This window comes from Chaetodon trifascialis, chromosome 11 (assembly GCF_039877785.1).
Source record: "Chaetodon trifascialis isolate fChaTrf1 chromosome 11, fChaTrf1.hap1, whole genome shotgun sequence".
NCBI lineage: Eukaryota > Metazoa > Chordata > Actinopteri > Chaetodontiformes > Chaetodontidae > Chaetodon > Chaetodon trifascialis.
Window position 1 is genome coordinate 28,556,975 of NC_092066.1, and position 12,896 is coordinate 28,569,870.

Sequence of the window (12,896 nt, forward strand, 5' to 3'; positions counted from 1 at the left end):
AATAATTCTGACATCTACAAATGATTGTAAAAATGACAATTGCAAAAATACATTTTTTGTGAGTTTGTGTTTGGGCTGCACAGTGGCACAGCAGGTAGTGCGTGTGCCTCACAGCAACAAGATTGCCGGTTTGATTCCCGGGTCAGGCCTTTCTGTGTGAAGTTTGCATGTTTTTCCCAGGCATGCGTGGGTTTTCTCCGGGCACTCCGGCTTCCTCCCACAGACCAAAAACATGCTCATTAGGTTAATTGGTGACTGTAAAATTTCCCCTAGATGTGAATGTGAGTGTGAATAGTTGTGTGTTTGTGCCCTGCAATCGACTGGCGACCGGTCCAGGGTGTACCCCGCCTCTCGCCCGTTGACGGCTGGGATAGGCTTCAGCACCCTCCGCAACCCCGAAAGGGATACGTGGTATAGAAAATGGATGGATGAGTTTGTGTTTGTTGGGTCTTTGGAGAAGTAAATCAAACTGAAAAACTGGCCAGTGATGTTGAGATAGCTTCATTTGTGTTTAAAACCAGTTGAGCAGCACAGGACGATGAAGTGATTGATATCATTCATGTCCATATGCTAAATATGAAGCCGGCTAACTTAGCTTAACATAGAGTGCACGTTCAGCACAGCTATCAAATTGGCTGTGCTGAATGTGCACTCTCTTTTAAACAAATCTTTTATCATAAATAACTTAATTTTAGACAAAAACCTAGATGGTATTCTCCTTACAGAGATATGGCTCGGCACTGATGCACCTGTTGTTCTCACTGAGGCTTCCCCACCAAATTTTAACTTTTTATTCTCTACTAGGGGTGGCAAAAAGGGAGGTGGCACTGCATCTATCACTAGAACTACAGTGTCTACAAATGCAGTTCCTTTTAACAGTTTTACATCATTTGAGCACCATGCCTTTGTTTTTAGCAGTCCTCCTATTCTTTGCATAACGATCTATAGACCACCCCAGTATTCATCTTCTTTTATCGGTGAATTCTCTGAGTTCTTATCAATCATTCACACCACCTACAACAGGATTTTAATAGCTGGTGATTTTAATCTACACACTGACAACAACTCGGACCCAGTATCCAGAGAATTTTTAAACCTCTTAAACTGTATGGATTTTAAATAGCACGTTACACAGCCGACCCACAGCAGGGAACACACCCTGGACCTGATCATAACTTATGGCCTGTCTGTGGGGGTGTCCTCTGTTGTGGATCTGGCTGTGTCCGATCACTCATGTGTGTTTTTTAACATCGCCAGTTTTATTCAGCAGGAGGCACCAGTGAGAACAGTGAGGAAGCGCTACCTAACTCCTGAAGTGGCTGCAAATTTTATCCAGGTTTTACAGAGCACTCCTGCAGAGATTTTACCAGCACCCTGTGATTTTATTGTTGACAATTTTAACAGTAATCTGAAGTTAACGCTGGACTCAGTGGCTCCTCTCTTAACAAAAACAATTAAGAAAAAACCTACACCTCCGTGGATAAATGAAGATATTAGGCATCTGAAAAGAAACTGCAGGAGTGCTGAGAGGAAATGGGGAAAATCAAAGCTGACAGCCCACTATGAAATTTTACGTCATCACCTCAAAACTTACAATAACACCAATCTCTGACCATGAAAAATAATCCCAAATTTCTCTTCTCCACAATTGATCCTTTAATAAACAATAATTTTAACAGATCTCATAAGACAATAACAAATACCTTGTGTGAAGACTTTGCAGACCACTTCAGGCGCAAAATTGATAACATCAGATCCAGTCTTTTATCGCAACAGGTTTTAACTACCAATACGTCTGGATCACAGGTATTACCTGAGGAAACAATGGAGAGTTTTGCCCTGGTTGATGCAAGGACACTTGGTCGAGTTTTCTCCCAGGTAAACCCCACAACCTGCCTTTTAGACCCAATTCCCACACCGTTTTTTAAAACGCTCTATGGGTTCTTTGAGGAACAGCTGTTATACATGGTGAATTGCTCTCTTCAGACCGGTGTCTTCCCCGCCTCCTTTAAAATGGCGGTGGTGAAGCCCCTTCTGAAGAAGAGCAATTTAGACCCCAATATTCTAAATAACTATCGACCTGTATCCAACTTACCTTTTTTAAGTAAAATTTTAGAAAAACTGGTTTTTCACCAAGTAAATGATTTTTTAAACAAAAAGAACATTTTAGAAAGGTATCAGTCTGGTTTCAGGATGAACCACAGTACCGAGACAGCCCTATTAAAGATTTTAAATGATATCAGGTGCAACTTAGATAAACACAAGCTCACAGTCTTGGTGCTACTGGATGTAACTGCCGCCTTCGATACAGTAGACCATCACATTTTATTAAAAAGACTGAGACACCTGGTCGGCCTCTCAGGTACTGCTTTTAACTGGTTTGTCTCATACCTCACTGACCGACACTTCTTTGTAAGTTGGGATGCATGTTCCTCAGGTACCCATGAGATCAAGTGTGGGGTTCCCCATGGGTCAATTTTAGGTCCAACTCTTTTTAATCTTTACATGCTACCCCTCGGGGATGTCATCAGGAGGCATGGCATCAGCTTCCATAGTTATGCTGATGATACGCAACTGTACATTGCCGTGTCTCCTGATGACACAGGGCCTATTGATGCCCTTTTTAACTGTATTTTAGACATCAAGTCATGGATGGCAGAAAATTTCCTTCAGCTCGATCAGGACAAAACAGAGGTCTTAGTCATTGATCCTGAAGGCCAGAGAGAGAAACTTTTACCAAAACTAAAAGATCTTAAACCAACACATTCTGTAAAAAGTCTGGGCGTGATTTTTGACTCTGAGCTTACTTTTATTCCACACATCAAAAACATAACAAAGATAGGTTTTTACCATCTTAAGAATATAGCCAGAGTCCGCCCGTTTCTCTCTCAGGCCAGCACGGAGGTGCTGATGCATGCTTTTATCTCTTGTCGCTTAGATTATTGTAATGCCCTGCTCTCTGGTCTTCCCAAAAAGAGTATCTCAAATTTTCGATTACTACAGAACTCAGCCGCTCATGTGCTGACGAGGACCAGAGGGCGGGAGCACATTACACCAGTTTTAAAATCGCTGCATTGGCTCCCCGTGCAGTTCAGGATAGATTTTAAGGTTCTTTTATTAGTTTTCAAATGTCTTAACGGTCTGGGGCCTTCTTATTTATCTGACCTACTTTTACCACATCAACCCTCGCAGACCCTGAGGTCCTCCGGCTCCGGCCTCTTAGCCATATCAAAAGTAAGAACTAAAACACACGGGGAGGTGGCTTTTGGTCATTATGGCCCCCGACTGTGGAACAGCCTGCCGGAGAACCTCAGGGCCGCAGAGACCATTGATGTTTTTAAAAAGAGGCTCAAGACTCACTTTTTTAATCAGGCTTTCAATTGCTATGTCTGATTTATCTCATTCCTTTAATCAGGCTTCTTATCTTATATTTTAGTTGTATGTTTTAATGACATGACTATTTACTATTTATTTCATTTACTCAGTTTATTTATAGTTTATCTATAGCTTTCATTCATAGTTTATTTACTATTTATTTCCTTTACTCATCTCATTTCATTCAATGTTCATGTCTTATATATTGTATTGTTTTACTCTATTTTATCTACTTTACTTATTGTCTTTTTACTTTTCTTCTTTTAAATGTTTATTTATTTATTTATTTTTACTTATTCATTTATTTTTAAATTCCAGTGTTTCCTCGGCGGGTCCTCCACACTGAGAGATGTGTCTGATCTGTTGCGGGGGGGCTGTCCTCGGGCCCTCTTGGCCCGGCTGGTTGGGGGACTCCTACCTTGGTGTGGAGTCCACCGGTCTGTCAGGCTCGGGTGGGCCCCGGTGCGGGTGCCCCCTGTGCTCACAGTCCCTGATGTCTCTTGGTGTGGACGACCCCAAAGGTGGCCTTTTCCTCAGTCATTAGTGCCCTGCCATGTCTCGTTACCCCTGCCATCGTCTGCAGTAAGAATGTGTATATGTGTGTGTGTGTGTGTGTGTGTGTGTGTGTGTGTGTGTGTATGTGTGTATGTGCGTGTATGTGTGCATGTGTGTGTGTGTGTATGCATGTAGTTGAGGGTGGGTGTTTGTACATACGGAGGGTGGGAGGGATGGGTTTTTATTGTTGCTTTATTTTCATTTCTATTGTTTTTAAATCCTGTGAAGCACTTGTGTTGCATTTTAACATGTATGAAAAGTGCTATATAAATAAAGTTTGATTTGATTTGATTTAATTTGATAAAGACTAGAAACAAGGGGGTAGACCTCATATACATCTGCAGCAGTGCAGAGAGGAGGAACAGTCTTTTTCAGATGGTGGGTTAAGCAGTTAATTGGAGGCATGACAATGTTGACAGCCATGCTGATGCAGCATTTTTTTTATAATTGTCCTGAATGGACATTGGGGTCAACCATGACATTTTTTTTTTTTTTTTTTTTAAATAATAATTTTCTTTATTTTTCACATACGATACAACAACAACAAAAAGAGGACAACAACAAAAAGAGGACACAAGACATCTGATGGATATCAGTTCCATGAACATATCCACACCACATCACACACATCATACATACATACACACATACAACACAAAGGGAGTGGTCTGGTTCCAAGAACAGCCGGGCTAAGACTATGCCCCCGTCCATTCAAACCAGCCACCGCACAGAGCATGCCGAGAAGGCCCGGACAAGGCCGCTACAGTATGAGAATGAAGAACAGACAAGCAGATCAACAAGTCAACATAAATACAATAAATAAAACAATAATAATAATGCCCACTCTTGTCATCATCGTCATCATCACCATCATCCTCACCATCATAGCAACAACAATAGCAGCACCCATAACCATGATGAGAACAACAAAAATTAGAAAACAGGTAGGCTAATCATAACATCACCTCATTAACAATGCTATGTTGTATCCCTATCTGATTTAATCTCCCTCAATGATGACATAATTTGACTCAAGAGATCTGTGTGGCCATTGCCCAGATCTTGGAGAATAGACGCTGCTTGCTCCATAGATACTAAATCCAGAAAGTCTTTTTGCCAGTTGTCTATGTTGAAAGAGTTTGGTTTCCTTACCTTCCAGTTGATAAGAATTATGCGTTTAGCTGAAAGAAAAGCTAGGTCCAACAAACGTAGAAATTTTGGGGGGATTACTCCCTCTACCTGTTTTCCCAGTAAGCACACTGCTGGGTCTACTGTAAAATTAATTTTAAATAATTTGCATAAATAATCTCTCACATTTGACCAGAATTCTTGTATCTTTGGGCAATGACACAACAGATGCATAAGAGTGCCAGTCATTCCACACCCATGCCAACATTTGTCTGATACTTCACTGCTCATTTACTTGAGTTTGTGTGGGGTAATGTAAGACAAAATCTTGATTTGAATGATTTTATACCTGACACATTTTGAAAGATAATTTGAGCGGCTCAAGATCGCTTCCCATTGACTTGTTGTGAAATGTAAACCCAGATCTTTCTCCCATTGTGCCTTTGTGGATACCATACCCTTACATAATGTGCAGCATAACAACCTATAAATCTTGGATACACTACCACCACCAGAGACTGCATCCTTAAACTTCATATCAAAAAATACAGGGTAAACACCGTTGTACGCTAAGTAATAGAAATATACATCTGGTATTCCTAGACCACCCTTCTTCCTGAGGATGGACATTTTTTTCAGACCAATTCTCTGTTTTTTACCTTTCCATAAGAATAACGAAAATAGTGTGTTTATTTCTTTAAACCATCTCTGGGGGACCTCTGTGGGGATGGCGGAACAAAGGAAAGCCAATCGCAGGAGTACGTTCATTTTGAGCACTTCTGCTCTTGATAGTGGTAAGTTTGTCCATCTGTTCAGATCATCCCTCGCAGTTTTCAGTAATTTAGGGCCATTCAACTCAAATATTTTATCAATAGGGGATGTGATATTGACACCATACCTCCGGTTTTCCAAACAATAGAGGTTGAACTCAAATGACCGTGGTGTGTGAGACGATTTAGAGGGATGGCCTCGCTCTTTGACCAATTTATCTTATAACCTGAAAACATGCCAAAATTACTAATAAGTAGTGCTGTCAGGCGATTAAAAAAATTAATCTAATTAATTACAGGATTTGTAATTAATTAATCTAATTAATCGCATTTTAATCTCATATCTGCTAAAGGTCCCCAAATAAAGAATTTGAATTCTAGGACATTACAATTCACTGACATTCACATTACAGCTGGTGAATTCTTTTCATCACTGTAGTTCTCGACGGTAGCTGGAAATTAGTCAGATGACGCTATCTGAAACGCCTTTTAGGCCCTCGTCTTCCACGATTGAAATCGGCCTGCAATCAGCAGCAACCCACTTTGCGATTGAGTTTGGCAGTTTTTCTGTCGTGGCTTTGCTCATTCGTTTTCCTAACTCAGCAAGTGTGGGTTGGCGGAGTGAGCTCACAGTAGCACTAGCGGCACTAGCAGCAACTACATGTTTAGCGTTTAAATGATAATTCAGGCTGGAGCTGCTACGGTGATAGGAAAATTCTTTTTTACACAAGGTACAAATCTCTGCGTTCTTGTTAATATTCCCGTCTTTGTTCTTTTTATAAATAAACTTGCCGTTCAAAGGTCCAAGTAGGCTTGCCTCGCTCTCCGGTGTCGCATCCACATCTGTTGTCACCCTGCTTTTGACGAGTAGCGCAGGTAGGATGCAGCCTACGGGTCACTCAAAGGGCCAAATTTAAAATGCTTGTGCATTGACTTGCCACTCATGATTAATTGCGTTAATTTTTGTAGCGCGTTAATTTGCAGCGTAATTAATTAATCTAATTAACGCGTTAAACTGACAGCCCTACTAATAAGTTTAAGCAAATGGGGCACAGAGCTAGCAGGTCTAGACAGAGTCAGTAAAATATCGTCCGCGTAAAGACTGGCTTTAAAATCATAATTAAAAAGTGTAATACTCGTTATATTCTGATCTTTCCTTATGGCACAGGCGAGTGGCTCAAGTGCTAGGGTGAAAATAACTGGAGATGCTGGGCATCCTTGTCTGGTGGATCTGAAAAGCTGAAAGGGGGATGAAATTAAACCATTAGTTTTAACACATGCAACTGGGTTGTTATAAAGGGCCTTAATCCATTGTATGCATACTGGGCCAAAACCAAACTTGGGCAAAATATGAAACAGATACAACCACTCTATCTGGTCAAATGCTTTTTCCGCATCAAGAGAAATTGCAACCACAGGATGTTGAAAGGATGCAGCCTCTGACATTACATGAAACAGCCTGTGCATATTGTGTGCAACATAGCGACGGGCAATAAAACCCACTTGGTCTAAGTGAATTAATGTTGAAATGACTTTCTCCAGCCGCTTTGCAAGGACTTTAGCGAAGATCTTGTAATCATTATTTAACAAGCTTAGAGGATGGAAATTTCCCATTTTTGAGTGGTCTTTGCCTGGCTTTGGCAACAGAGAGATAACAGCCACATTCATACTTTTAGGCATAGATTGGGTTGCAATCATATCCCTGTACAACAAAGTCAAAAAAGGAGATAGAACTTCCTGAAAACACTTCACTAAATTATAAAAATCAACACTGAAGTTTTTCCTCGCCACTGTCGCCAAGTGCTTGCTCATGGGGGAATTGTTGATTTCTTTGTAGATAAAAGAGCTTGGTCTGTACCAGCTCTATATGGAAAGTGTCCTGAGACAACTTCTGTTGTGATTTGGCGCTATACAAATAAACTGAAGCCATCTTGGCCTGGAGCTTTACCAGCAGTGAGGGCTTTGATCGCTGCCTTAACCTCCAGACCCTGGACCTCTTTCTCTAAATTAATCTTATCATTCTCTTTCAGGTGAGGGAGAGGTGCCCCTCTGAGAAAGTCATCAATCATGTCAGGATTGTATTCACATTCCGACCCATACAACTTTGAGTAGTATTGTTGGAATGCCATATTTATCTTTTTCTGTTCACATATTAAAGATCCATCGTGATCATATACAGCAGTTATGGATGAGTTACTCTCAATTTGCTTTAATCTAAGTGCAAGCATTCTGCCAGCTTTATCAGCGGATTCAAAATGCTTTCTCCTTAGTTTATATAATGCAGCGGAAGTTTCTTCATGTATGATTGATTGTAACTCTGTTCTAGTCGATAGTGCCTTCATTTTCAATTTCTGATCATTAGGATCTCTCATATGTTGTATTTCCAAGCTCTTTAGTTCTGATATTAGTTTATCTTTTCTTTGACTTCTGTTTCGCTGTTTTGCAGTGGCATAACTAATACACCAACCTCTACATGTGGCTTTGAATGCCTCCCAGACCATCTGAATGGATGCTACAGAGTTTACATTTGTATCAAAAAATTCAGATATTCTTTCGTTAATCATCGCAACAAATTCTTTGTCCCATAGAAGCATATTATTGAATTTCCACTGTTTTGTTTTGTGCACATTAAAACAAGGAGAGAAAATGACAGAAATAGGAGCATGATCTGAAATTAAGATGTTGTGAATCTCTGCATTAATCACATTTTCTGTTATTGACTTTTACAGGAGCAGGTAGTCTATCCTAGAATAGGAATTATGTACCTTAGAATAAAAAGTGTATTCGCGAGAAAGTGGGTTTACACATCGCCAAAAACATCAATTACCCCCAGCAACTTCTGGAGTTCCTCTGGGGCAGCAGAGAGAGCTGCATCTGCTTGGAGGGGCCGGTTAGACCGATCTAATAATGGGTTGTTTACCAAGTTCATATCCCCACCGAGTAGAATAGGATCCCCCATATATTTGGATGCAAGAACAGCTATACTTGATAGAAACTCAGCTTGTCCCATATTAGGAGCGTAAATATTTATAAAAGTTATTTTTTTGTTTTGCAAAAGACCAGATACAATGATATACCTGCCACTGCTGTCTGCAATAACATCAATATGATGAAAAGATATTTTCTTTGATATCAAAATGCTTGTGCCTCTTGATGCTCCACCCAACCCATCTTTGTTTTAATTTTAACGATTCAGTCTCATTTAAATGAGTCTCCTGTAACATGGCTACATCACAAGAGAGCGACTTCAGATGTGAAATTATTTTATAACTCTTATTAGACACTCCATTAACATTCCAGCTTACCACCTTTATAGCATTAGAACCTGACATATGACTTTATATTCCAAGTATTTGCATGTGTAGCCTACATCTCATACACAATTTCAGTGGCCTACTCTGCAACTCTGGGGAAATAACAGGGGATAACGAACACACACACATACACACACATACACACTCACATAAGCCAATAGACAATTCAATTCAATTCAATTCAATTCAATTCAATTCAATTCAATTCAATTTTATTTGTATAGCGCCAAATCACAACAGAAGTTGTCTCAGGACACTTTCCATATAGAGCTGGTACAGACCAAGCTCTTTTATCTACAAAGAAACCAACAATTCCCCCATAAGCAAGCACTTGGCGACAGTGGCGAGGAAAAACTTCCTTTTAACAGGCAGAAACCTCGAGCAGAACCAGACTCTGGGTGGGCGGCCATCTGCCTCGACCGGTTGGGTTTCTCACCCAACCGGTTTCTGAGACAGAAAACAAAACAAAAAAAACAGGAGAAAGAACATTGTCCCTCCTCTATCCATGATCCAACGGGAGCAGGCTTCCAGCCGTTCAGGGCGTCCGACAGTCAGAAGTTAATGCGTAATAGTCTCACCTTTAAATTTTGAATTAAATTAAATACATTTTGCTCCTCTTTCTACTTCTTCTTCTTTTTTTTTTTTCCTTTTTTGTTCTCCCTACTAGAGAAAAAGGTGTGTGAAACAAATCAGACTACAGTGGTCTCATAGTCATACCTCTTAAACTTTACCCAAACAGAGATGGAAGACGTGCTGTCAAGTCTTTGAGTGCAGGTGTTGTGTAAATACGCTGCTCAACATCCACGGTCACAATAAGCCTCGTGGGGAACAGTAGGCCATAGCGCACCCCGGCTCCACGCAACTTCTTCTTAATGTCGCCTCTGCGCGCCTTTGTTGAATATCAGCTGGCCATGCTGTCTTGTCATGTGATCGGGGGGGGGGTCAACCATGACATTTTTTGTTGTTCTCACAACAAAGCCGTCTTGCCATGGCAGTTTCCAAGTAGTACACAGGAACTTTCTCTAATGTCCCTGTATAATGTCGTGAGAATGTGGAAGTAGAGCCCAGATAGCAAAGTTCTTCTGGCCCATATCTGGGCCACATTCCACATCTTCATCTGGCCCACATACCATATGGAATGATGGACAGAAGAGGGCCACAACCAAGCCATCACATTGCTAGATGTCAACCAAAATATACCAAATAACTCAGCACTCAGCCAAATGTGGGCAACTGTACATTTTTATTCTGGTCCATATCTGGTCCACACTCCACATTCTCATCTGGCCCATATACCGCATTGAATGATGGGACTTGGTTGCTCCGCTCCTGTTTGTCAGATATGGACCACAACCAAGCCATATGTCAACCACAAACAGACCAAATAGACCAGGGGCCCGTTGCACAAAACTAGGATAAGCGATTAAGCCGGGATATGTTGGTTATCCAGGCTGAACTTATCCGTGATCCGGTTGCACAAAAGCAGGATAGCTGAAAGTGGGATATGTTATGGGATAAGTTACCATGGAGATTTATTCTGTGGAGCTAGCATGCTCCAGACCAGGCTAAATTCCAGGATCTACTGTATTTAATCTCATCCCTTATCTCAGTCAGCAATCATCACAAATGGAAACCAATAGTTATTCCACTGACCACTACACATTGTTATCACATTCAACTAGATCCACTGTCATTATTTAAACATTAACACAAAACATAAGCATCATTATGCCAGGCCCTTGTCCTGGCATGGGCATGATTGTAGACCTGCTGTGCTTCCTGGGGGTCTGTGTATGGTGTCAGGAGAAAAGGCTGGCAGGCATACCTCCTGTCCCCCAGCAAGACACCAGAGAATTCACCTGTCAATACAAAATCTCATCATCACAACCTCATAAATAGAGTAACTGTTATGGCCTGGTTTCTGGTATCTGATTATGCTTTTGTGTCTCTCCAGGGCTGGTGCGTGGCAGGGGCGGGGCTGATCTCACCTGAGGCTGAACAGTGACCAGACGCACCTGTGATTAATTTTCCGCTGATCAGAGCTCCCTCTCTTAAGCACGCTCCTCTCACTCTCTGGTGCCAGATTACGGTTCATCCCAGTGTGTTGCCACAGGTGATAGTGTCTGGTCCCTGCTACGCGTCTCCCGCTGTTGTGAATTTTCTGAGTTATCCTCGAGATTTCTGAGTTTTGATTGCCTGAGTGCCTGTCTCCCGTTAACGGTGATTTTTCGTTTCCAGCTGTGCTGTCGAGTTTCTCCAGTACGTTTGCTTTTGACTGCCTGAGTGCCTTTTTCCCTTAACAGTGACTTTTCGTTCCAGCCGTGCTGTCGAGCGATTCTCCAGTACGTTTTTGTTTTTGTCAGCCTGTGTGCTTTTCCCGTTAACGGAGATTTGTGTTTTTCCACAGAGGTGTTGAGTTTTCCCTCCAGCTGAGACTGTCTCCTCAGTAGAGCAACGGATTTTGGCCACTGAGAGTTTTTTTGTTATTACTGACTGTGAAATAAACTGTTTTATTCTTGGTCACGCCGCATCTGGGTTCTGCGTCTTTGATCTCATGTCACAGTAACATTCTTGACACAGCTATGATGTACAAAGTGGTTATTAATAGAGGATGTGTGGCTCACCCTGTGATAGGCACTGATAGATTCCAGAGGTCCAAAAGATTCGGGAGTCATGGACTGAGCCAGGCCACTTTGCCACAACATTGCTGATCAGACAGTCAGCATTGCAGACCATCTGAAATTATAAGATGAACACTATTAAACCTGTCAACACACATCACAAGCAATATGCAGTGTTCATTAATTGACAATGTCAAAAAGTCATGTTCACCTGAACATTAATGCTGTGAAAGGATTTCCTATTCACAAAATCCGCCTCATGGGCACCTGAGGGGGATTTTATCTTGATATGAGTGCAGTCCAATGCACCAATGACATTGGGGAAACCTGTAACACAAAGCAATGAGTATCCTACTATGACTGTTAACAGTTGTCCTGTAATTTGTAGTTCAGATGCTCTGCACCCCCCACTGAATACAGGAAGCCTCCACTAGCAAAAAAGCACAAGGACACACAAACCATCTGCTCCACACTCAGTGCGTGGCTCCGTGCTGTGCGGTGTTTGATCCTGGGACCCAGCAGTCTGCACAGATACCTAATGCCATCTGCAGAAAACCTGTATCTCTCATAAAGGTGGTCATCAGGGAAGGCCAGTGGGTCCAACCGGTCCCTGAAGACCCTCTCTCGCCTGAAGACTCTCCTGAGCGCGAGTGCTTCCTCATCCACCACATCTTCCAAGAATGGGCACGCCATTGTTAGAGCAGAAAGGAACACACCATTTTGGGCCTTCACATAGGCTAGTGGCCCACTTGGAACACGAGGAACACCTTTGCACCTAGTGGCCCACTTGGAACACGAGGAACACCTTTGCACCCTCACACCTCACAAACTGCAAATAGTTAGTCATCATGATACCTTTTTTTTTTTTTAAAATAGTTATCTACTACCTCAAAGAATAGATAATCAAACTGTTCCCTCTACTCACTTTTTATTGCCATAAGGTTTTTTGATATATCTGGGAAATTGCATTTCTGGGTACATTATGTGCCATTCTTCTAACCTTAATACAGCCAGTGTTTCAACTTCCAACCAATCATAGCACTTGGGGTGCAAGTGGGATGACAGATGAAAAGTCCACAGTCCGCATGCCTCATGTCATCTGTACAGTAGCCCTAACTGTGCATACATTAAAC

At 41.7% G+C, this 12,896-nt stretch overlaps 1 pseudogene; it reads right to left on the reverse strand.

The window, feature by feature from the left end:
* Nucleotides 1-10,565: 10,565 nt before the first annotated feature.
* LOC139339452 (putative nuclease HARBI1) lies at nucleotides 10,566-12,456 on the reverse strand (annotated as a pseudogene).
* Between the last annotated feature and the right edge of the window lie 440 nt (nucleotides 12,457-12,896).